At 34.9% G+C, this 10,635-nt stretch overlaps 1 long non-coding RNA gene across 1 annotated transcript in view; it reads left to right on the top strand.

Annotated features, from left to right (window-relative positions):
• The window catches only part of LOC131381653 (uncharacterized), a 46,284-nt gene extending 37,152 nt beyond the window's left edge, over window positions 1–9,132 (top strand). The window contains exons 2-3 of the long non-coding RNA XR_009210530.1: window positions 8,267–8,299; window positions 9,082–9,132. This is a non-coding gene — a long non-coding RNA (uncharacterized LOC131381653). The remainder of the gene's footprint in view (window positions 1–8,266; window positions 8,300–9,081) is intronic.
• Window positions 9,133–10,635: the final 1,503 nt, after the last annotated feature.

The raw sequence follows: 10,635 nt of genomic DNA, 5'->3' as shown, positions 1-10,635 counted from the left end.
TAAGGTGTAAGGAAGGGATCCAGTTTCAGCTTTCTACATATGGCTAGCCAGTTTTCCCAGCACCATTTATTAAATAGGGAATCCTTTCCCCATTTCCTGTTTTTGTCAGGTATGTTAAAGATCAGATGGCTGTAGATGTGTGGCATTATTTCAGAGGCCTCTGTTCTGTTCCATTGGTCTATATCTCTGTTTTGGTACCAGTACCATGCTGTTTTGGTTACTGTAGCCTTGTAGTATAGTTTGAAGTCAGGTAGCATGATGCCTCCAGCTTTGTTCTTTTTGCTTAGGATTGTCTTGGCTATACAGGGTCTTTTTTGGTTCCATATGAACTTTAAAGTGGTTTTTCCAATTCTGTGAAGAAAGTCATTGGTAGCTTGATGGGGATGGCATTGAATCTATAAATTACCTTGGGCAGTATGGCCATTTTCACGATATTGATTCTTCCAACCCGTGAGCATGGAATGTTCTTCCATTTGTTTGTATCCTCTTTTATTTCATGGAGCGGTGGTTTGTAGTTCTCTCTGAGGAGGTCCTTCACGTCCCTTGTAAGTTGGATTCCTAGGTATTTTATTCTCTTTGAAGCAATTGTCATCACCACCATTTCTATTCTGCCTCACAGAACCCTAGGAATCACGAGACACTCAACATATTTATAATAGCATATAAACTTAAACATGACTATAAGTAACACTTTCATAATCTGGGGGTAAAACGTCTTCAAGATTGCCCTAAAGCATTTGGTTGGAACTATGAAATCTAGAAAGCATAAAATTTCTTGATTCTTGCATTTAAATCTTTAATCCATTTTTATTTGATTCTTATAGAGAGCGTGAGATAAGGATCTATTTTTATTCTCTGTATATAGATGTCCCGTATTCCCAATACCATTTATTAGAGAGACCATTTTTCCCCATTGAGTGTTCTTGGCACCATTGTTAAAAATCAACTGATCCTAGATGTGTAGGTTTATTTCTGTGTTCCCTGTCCTATTCCATTGGTCGATGTTGCTATCTTTATGCCAGTATGTTGCTGTTTAGATTACTATAGCTTTGTAATATATTTTAAAATTCAGTACTGTGGTGCCTCCAGCTTTGTTCTTTTTGGTCAGGATTTCCTTGGCTATTTGGGGTCTTTCATGGTTCCATAGACATTTTTGAATTTTCTATTTCTATGAAGAATGACATTAAAATTTTGATAAGAATTTTATTAAATCTGTAGATTGCTTTGAGTGCTATCGACATTTTAACATTATTAATTCTTCTAATATATTAATATGAGATATCTTTCAATTTATGTCATCTTTCCTCAGCGTTTTATAGTTTTCTGTATACAGAAAATTCTGTCATTTGCAACATCATACATGAAGCTAGAGGACATATGTTAAGTGGAATAAGTCAGGCACAGAGAGACAAATACCATGTAATCTGACTAATATGTGAAATCTCAAAAACTTCAACTCATAGAAGTAGAGAGTAGAATGATTATTACCAGAGGATGTAAAAGGGATGTGGTGGATGAGAAGAGAGAGACAGGTACAAAGATTCAGTTAGATAAAAGAAATAAGCTCTGGTGTTCTATTTCCCAGTATGGTGACTATAGTTAATAATAATGTATTGATATTACAAAGTAGCTGAGGAGATTTTAAATGTTCTCATCATAAAGTAATGACAAATATTATATTTGAAATGATGGATATTCTAATTAGCCTAATTGGATCATTCCATAATGTATACATGTACTGAAACATCATGTTCTGCCCTATAAATATATGCAATTATTGTCAACTAAGAATAAAATAAAACCTAAAAATAAAAATAAATACAATTTAAAAGACCAGCAATAACAAAATTTCCTGGGAGTTATCACACAGTCTGAAGATTTTTGAGTAAAGGCACTGAAGTTTCCTCTCCAAAGCTGCTCTGAGAACTGCCCTCTGAGGCTGCTTTATGCCAGAGGGCCTGAGCTCTTTCTACGGCCAGCTGTCTACCATGGTTTCCACTGCTGGCATTGTTCTGATTACCATGACTGAGATCTTGGAGTCATCTTTAACTCATCGTTAACTCTCTATTCTCCACAGGTGTCCTGTTCTAAACAAAAAGCAAGTTTACCTTATTTATTTCCTAAATATTTCCGTATCTTTCCCTCCCCACACACATACTTTTAAAAAATCTTTACCAGGCAGAGCACTGTGGGTCATGCCTGTAATCCCAGCACTTTGGGAGGCCGAGGTGGATGGATTACCTGAGATCAGGAGATCGAGACCAGTCTGGCCAAAATGGTGAAACCCCATCTCTACTAAAAATACAAAAAATTAGCCACGCTTGGTGGCACATACCTGTAATCCCAGCTACTTGGGAGACTGAGGCAGGAGAATCGCTTGAAACTGGGAGGTGGAGGTTGCAGTGAGCCGAGATCGCGCCATTGCACTCCAGCCTGCGCAACAAGAGTGAAACTCTGTCTCAAAAAAAGAAAAATCTTTACCACTTATTCTTACAATTTCAGTCTCATATCCCTCTGGAAATGTCTTATTTCTTCTTCTCTTCTCTAACTGTTGCAGTTCGTTCTAAATCTCTTTCATCAGACCATTCCTCATCAGAAATAGCTTTGGTGGTTTCCTATTGTCTATAGGATGAACATCAGATTATGCCTTTGGGATAATCTCCCTCATAAGGTCACTGATAATTAGATTTTGCCTGCTTTTGCAAAATTATCTATACATACTGCAAAGTATTTCCCTCAAGAATTCCATTTAGATAATGCCGTTTAAATGATATGTATGTGCAAGTGTATATATTGTTTTCTCAATTAATTTTATTTTTGCCCCATTTTCCATTCTTTGAGTGTCCTTTTCTTCTGAGCTCATTATTACACATCTGTCAAGTTCAATCCAAATGCCACTTTCTTTTTAATTATTTCCTATTTACGTATCACTTGATGTAAGGATTTTGTCAAACTCTTCTATAGTACTATTGTGTGTGTGTGTGTGTGTGTGTGCAAACAGAATATTGATGCGTTGAAGTCTCACCTCTTCATTTCAATTGTAAACATTAGAAATGAGAAGCAATATTGTAGACTTCCTTGTGTTACCAGCATCACTTAGTCTGATATTTTGAATTTCTTAATATAATATGAGTCAAGGGAATATTTGTTTATTCTTTAGCCCTGATTCTAACCTCCCATAACATTCTACTCTGTTAGAACCTAGAAGATAAGTGTACACGTAGCATTCATTGTTTGGGTTGCAAATGAAAGCTGATGTTTTATTCAGCATTAGTATTTTTAAATTCATTTACTGATTTTGATGCTTATATCACCTTTGAACATTTTGAGAGCTTGTCAGCTCTCCCAATGTCTTCTATTAAAATGCCGCCAAAACTTTAATGCATATATCCTTCAATTTGAATGCACAAATGCTTATTTTAATCTTTTCTTTGCCATTTCAAATCCAAAATTTTTATATTCAATTTAAATGGGATATTTTGATAAATGACTTACTATAACTTGTTTATTTTTTTAAACTACATAGAAAGTCCATGTATTTCCACTATATCTCTATAACAGATTGGTACTTTAAAGAACCAAAATCCCAGTAAAAGCAAACAAAAACAACACCAAAGATTTGTTTTGTATCATTTATTTTCAATGTGCTTTAATTGCACTGGAACTTTAATTGAGATGTAATTGCACTTTATTGCACGCATTTGTATGAATTAAAAAATACTTAAAGCTGAAATGTGGTGGATGAAACAATTTTGTGCATATCGTGAAACAGTTACCATAAAGTTTTGTCATTGCTTTTTATAGTATCACTATCATGCACTTTAAAAGTTAAGTTTGCAATCCAGTCACATTTTATTCATCTGTGCTTTTCATTTTGTTTATCCTCTCTCTCGCCCCAGAACTCCTTATTCAATCCCAGCTCTTCTCTATGCTGTTCTGTGGCCTGGGAGTTTGAACCTTAGAGATTCTGTCAGCTCCTTGTCCTCTGATTTTCCGTCGTGTTCAGCCAATGGGAGGTACGTGATGGAGATGACAGCTAGGAGGAAAGACTGGTCTGGGTGTTAATACTTACTGCTCTCTTGTTCTGTGAGTGGTTCTCTTCCTCCGTGCCTTCAGCTCCTGTTGGCTGTCCACTTCCATAGATCTCTCTCTGGCTGGACAATCATAAACACTGCACTCTCTTTTAGCCCTTTCAGCTCAGGGAGCTATTGACTTTCTGCTGTTGTTATTTCCTTACTGTTTCTCTAGCTTTTCTTGGTGTCCTTAACTTCATCCTCACCTCCATGTATAGACACCCTCTATGAAATTTGTTTCAGTTAAACACTTTGAAGACCATTGTTTCATGCTGGGACTTTAACTCATATATCATCCATGTGAATTTATAAATCAGTTTCTTTTATGTATCTTTAATATACAATATGTGATATGAATGATGATCAACTGGGAAACAAATGAACTGTTTACTAAATACAGTATGTGAGATTAGTTCCCAGACTAAACCCTCACATCTTGACTCTACAAACGCCAAGAAAATGTAATGTTTGCAAAAATGTTGAGTTCAAATTCTTAGGTAAGATGAAAATCTCTCCTATTATTAATTTATATCAATATATATGACTTTGTTGAAGTGGGCTGGCATTCAACTTTATTTTTAACACTGAGACAGACTACCAGTAAAGTTAGTTACTGCCATATACTTAGGTGAGAAAAGGTGCTACTACTGAGATAAGGCTAACTGATATGGGCTTTCAGTTTAAATATTTTCATTTTCATGGCTATCTATTACGTTTTGCTATGATCAATCTAAAATTTATCTAAGAATATTATTTATTTATTTATTTTCCTTTTTCAAAATGTTACTTCTTTCTCAGCTTGGTATGAGCATACTTAATGACCAGATTTGTTAAGGTCATACAATTCTTGTTTGTTTCTTCCACATTTATGTAATTAATGGGCCATCAGCTACTCCCCGTAAGATTTTAGCAGATGTAGCATTATTTTCCCAGGTCCAGTATTTGCAAAGCAATAAGCAGTTTATTGGCCATTTCTAACAAGAAACAATTCCTAAAATGTTTATATATTTGGTTTATGGCATTAGCTGAGATGTGTTTGGTATGCACAGCCATTAATGTTTTCATAGCCAGGCACGAATAACAACTGTTGGAAAGGGTCTGCCAAAACAGGTTATGTTGTAGCTTAAGAAATGAGACTTGTAACTGAGACAGCAAATGGCCTTCAATTAATGTTGAAGTATTTAATTTACTTTTTTGTCAGTATTTATTATAACCTGTGAACTATAATAATAATGACTGATGCTTTATTGAAGTCTAACCTGTGTCAGATGTTTATTAAGTGTTGTTTACATCACCCTGTTTAAATCTAATATTTTAGCATATACTAATGAAATCCTCAATTTTAGGAAAAGAAATCAAAAGATTAGAGTAGTTCAGTAGTTCAGTAACATGCCCAAAATCATACAGCTGGTAAATGGTGGAGAAATATTTCAAATTAAGCCTGTGATAACCCAGAATATCATAGGTTCTCATAAGCACTTACTGAGACCTTTCCATATGCTGGTAAGTTAAGTTGTGGCATAATCATATAAATATTAACATAATAATTTGGAGCACATTTGACCAGAATCAAGGTACTTAGGTAGATATTAAATATATTAGACACATAATTTATTTTTATTCCATGTCAGACAAATAGAAATAAGAGAATAAGAGAACATCCTAATTGAAAAATAATCAGTATTCTTTCTAGCTGTGTCAATTTTTCATTACTATTCAAATATTCTTTTTCAAATTGTAATATAGGTCATAGATAGCATTTTCTGTTTCTATAGAGCTGCAAGTTGCTGCCTCACTTTTTTCTCCTCTAGCTGTTTCATTTCTGGAATAAAAGTCTTTTGCAATATCAAGATCATCTCATATTCATTAGAAAAAACATGTGATATTGTAAATGTCATTTATGTCAGCGGCAAGTTTTTTTTTTCTATTCGCACTTATGTAGGGCTTTAATTTATCATGTCATCTACCATCTGGTTCTCAGGAGAGATTTTTATTACATTTTAATAAAGAGCATATTGAAGAAAGTAATTTTTGTTGCTTAGTAAAGTATGCAAGCATTTACGTTTTTTTTCCTGGTAACCTTTCATTGATAATTATTTGTCATTTAAACTTTTGGTTAGCCTATTTTATGTTACATAGAAAACCCATGTGAAAGTCTTTGATGTATGTTTAGAGTCATATAAGAGACCATATCAGATACAAAACATCTATTAGATAAAAGTTGTTTATTTAATATAAACTTATTTTATTTTTATCTTTATGAATCTTGGAATAATTAAATATGTTTGGAGGGAGAAAGATGTAGTGACTACATCCTAGCATATTTTCCCTTAGATATTTAAGAATTTTTTCAAAGCTTTTTTCAGCCAAAGCATAATAGTCCTAAAAGAGAAGGCCTTTTCCAAATCCATTACTTATTGTTCCCCTAATGAGAATAATCAATATTGACTCACTCCAAAGGAATCAGGATTAGATCATCTCTTTGACATTGGAATTTCCTGTAAACAGTAACTCCATTGTGAACAATCTATGGATGGATTCACAATTCTAAAGTAGGAGTTTAGTCACTGAAGACCAGCCATATTTTATTTTAATGCATCTTCTTCTATTATATATTATTGGCTTATGAAAAAGCATGTGTCAGGGTCTTTTTTGTACCTAGAAAATAATCATTATAGCATTTTTGGACCCTAATGCAATGTCATCTTTTCTACACAGATGAAATGTCTGGTATCTCTATATTCTGAACTTCAGTCTTCCACAACTGTGAGGACAAAACAATTACCTAGTTAAGGAAAAACACCAACAAAAGAAATAAGAGCAGCATTCAGAGGCTGCCTTGGCTTTTTTTTTTTTTTTTTCTAAAGGTAAAGAAACCGAAAAGAGAGCTCAATCTCTGGAACTTCTGACACATTTTTCCTGCACTTCTCATTTACTTTCAGTTCTGGAATACCGTGAGACAGTCAGATAGACATTGGTGAACCTTTGATCTCACTCTATTTAATTAGGGAAACCAACAGGATCTTTTATGTTTAGAGGCCAGCGATGTGTAAAAAGCCATGTATAATGTGAAGCCTGACAAATTGTGGTGAGTATTTTTGGACAGCAGACTTAGCAGTCCCTTTGTTGTCTGTGCACTGTCAGCTTTTGACTCAAAGAGAATGGATTAACATAAAAAGAGAATCCTCCATCATTCCCGGGGCATGCCTGGAAAGAATGAATCTGCCTCTTTTGATTTTTTTTTTTTTTTTTCTGAGCTAGGTCAGGTACAATATAAAATCTTCTACAATTTATAGCTTTCAGCTTTTTTTAAAAAATGGTTTTAGATAGGTAGCTATTCAATGCCTCAGTTTTTCCTGAGATAAAATAATATCTATTCCTTCTGTATCTTATAGTAGTCTTCCAAGGATTAATTCATTGACGAATTTCCATTACTTTCTGTTCCTTAATTATATTATCACATATTACAATATATTAGATTTAACTTATACATAATCTCCAGGGGAGACATGAAAACTACTCTTTTTAGGAAATTTTAATACAAGGTATAACTTCAAAGTAATGAGTTTGACTTTTTTCAGGTAAAGAGAAGTGTATGTGATATTTACTTTTATGGTACCTGAAAACTGCAGGCAGTACACCTGTTTCAGCCCCTCCTAATCACTGTTGAAAGATCCAGGATCTAAGCTCATGTGGTCCTTGAAGTCAGGCAGCTTTATGGCTTGGTCAAGCTGAGATTTTATAATCTTTGTCCTTGCAAGCTACCCTGTTCTCTGGTGTGCTCTCCCAGGGGCACTTCCCATAACACCCCAGGATGTTCTGCTGAATCCCTCCGTTATTGCCAAGGAGTAAATGCTGTCTCCAAAACACTGACAGGACCTAGCGGCCTCATTCCCTGGAATGGCCTGGAGACTCCCCTTTAATCTTTCAATGGACACAATGCTTAAAGTTCAGATTTTTTAATAATATTTTCAAAAACTCCACTTGCAATAAAGTCAAAAATCTCACCTCTATCTTCAGTCTAGGTAACTTCACTATCATGCAGATGACTCTTTCCCAACCATAGTTTTTATCTGTGATTTATTTCAGCACCCTGTGCTCTGAATGCATATGATCCTTGCAGAAGCAAGGGAAAAAAAGCTTGATATTGATCTTGACTACATGTAACTTCTTTTGTGTTCTTCTCTTCCTAGGTTTCCAAGCCTAATCGAAGAGAAGCAAAATAGGTAAAGACTCCTTTTGTTACAATGCATTAGAATTTCATGTTATCCAACCTTGGCTCAGCTTTCCATGACGTGTGCAAACTGACAGCACTTTCTCAGGAATTTCTACACATTTGCTTTCTTGCCAAACCCTATCCTCGCAGCCACACCATCCATGCATACCTAAAATTTCTTACTATATTTATGTTGTTTCTCCTTTTTCACTATTATTATAACTCCAATTTATTTTCTCTAATATTATTTGTGATACCCTCTTCATCCCCAACTTCTGTTGCCTTTCTCCATTGAGTATTCTTGGCTTCTTTTATACTTTTACATTTTTAAAAGTAATTGTCTCTGCTTACATTTTGCCCAAATTGATATTATTTAGTTCAAGTCAATGTGTGTTTTTTTAACACTCAGTGCAAGAAAATAAATTTCCTAGGTACCACAGGATATACAAGTAACTCAGAGTATTAAAAAGTCTTTTGTGGATCTGGCTTACACATTAAATAGGACTTACTTCCTTTCTATATCTCTGAATATCTTGAAATACTAACAGTATATTTTGTATTTCTCCTAAAACACTTATTATTCTTTGGCTTTAGGCCCTATCACGAAGTGAAACTATACTGGAGGTCAATAATGACCTTCCTTGTACAACATTTTAAGCTCTCTCTTTGAATAATATTGTTTAAAATTATCTCTCTACTGCATGTGACACTATAGGACAAAGGTTATATTTAGCACTACAGTTGACCCTTGAACAACCTGGGTTTGAACTGTGTGGATTCACTTATACACAGATTTTCTTCTGCCACTGCCACCCCTGAGACAACAAGACAATCCCTCCTCTTCCTCCTCCCGAGCCTATTCAACAGGAAGATGATGAGGCTGAAGACCTTTATGATGATCTGCTTCCATTTAATTCATGGTAAATATATTTTTCTTTCCTTATCATTTTCATAAAAACATTTTCTCTCTCTACTTTGCTGTATTGCAAGAATACAGTATATAATACACATAGCATAGAAAATGTGTGTTAGTCAACTATTTATGTTATTGGTAAGGCTTCTGGTGAACAGTGAAGTGTTACTAGATAAGTTTTGAGGGAGTCAACTGTTATATGCGGATTTTTTTACTGTGTAGGGAGTGGTACTCCTAACCGCCTAACCCTCTATCCCCCACGTTGTTCAAGGGTCAATTGTTCTTTTTTTTTTTTTTCTGAAAGGGTACACATTCTTACTTTTTTTTTTTTTTTTTTTTTTTGACACAGGGTCTCACTCTGTGCCCAGGCTGGAGTGCAGTGGCATGATCATAGTTCACTGCAACCTAGACTTCCTGGGCTCAAGTGATCCTCCCATCTCAGCTTCTCCTTTCTCTGGGTCTACAGGCGCACATCACTTTACCCAGCTAATTTTTTCATTTATTTTAGAGATGGGGTCTTGCTTGTTATGTCAGCTGATCTTGAACTCCTAGACTCAAACAATCCTCCCACCTCAGCCTTCCAAACTGCTAAGATTATAGACTTGAGTCACAGATGCCCGGCCAGGTTCACATTCTTGAATCTGCTATTATTGCACTGACCATTCCTTCTCAGCTTTTCTATGGTTTTCTTATTGCACAATCTCTTCCACTGGCATATTTTTTTCTAGGGCACTTGTCTGTGTCACTGATTCCTTCCTCTCATTCTAAGTGTTTTTTCCAGATTTTATCAATGTCCTCATGAGGCTTTAATTAGAGGCTTTATGTATGTTTCCTTGGACTATCTTCCCAATTTGGATTATATCCCAGTGTTTGTGATTTGCAGTGTGGCTTTTCATAGGGCATTTCCAAAGAGTCTGCCTTAATTTACCAGTCACTGAGCTCCTGCTCCAACTTGAGCTCATTATTTTCACAGAAATATCCTTCACCCATATTCAGTGCTGCATTAATGGTATTATTCCAACCTATCTCGTAGAGATCATTTGCCCCTTGCAGCAAACACAATTCATCTACAACAAAGATCTGGTATGCTCGCGTTCAAAATTGTTTTATTAAAAAAAAAAAAAAAATTGATTAGATCAAAGTCACATAATTTTTAAGCTAAGAGGTTTGATCATTAATGTCCCCATTGTTTACACTGTGGCTTCTGTATGGGGGAAAAACATGTCTCTGCGTTAGTGACTAAATAAGGTTTAAACCAAGTTTCGCTTTCTCCCAATCTGATAAATCTATTGTTTTTTCTTTTTTTTTTTTTATTTTAAAAATGCTGCTAGCATTTTATTTTTTCCCCAATCTTTCTACATATATGTGTATGTACAATGATTTACAATCCTACTGTTATAATTTTTTACTTAGCATTATATCAATAGCATTTC

The sequence above is a fragment of the Hylobates moloch genome, unplaced genomic scaffold (genome assembly GCF_009828535.3).
Source record: "Hylobates moloch isolate HMO894 unplaced genomic scaffold, HMol_V3 SCAFFOLD_17, whole genome shotgun sequence".
In the NCBI taxonomy this organism is placed as follows: Eukaryota; Metazoa; Chordata; class Mammalia; order Primates; family Hylobatidae; genus Hylobates; species Hylobates moloch.
The sequence above is the reverse complement of the archived record's forward strand: the minus strand, read 5'-3'. Positions and strand labels throughout refer to the sequence as shown.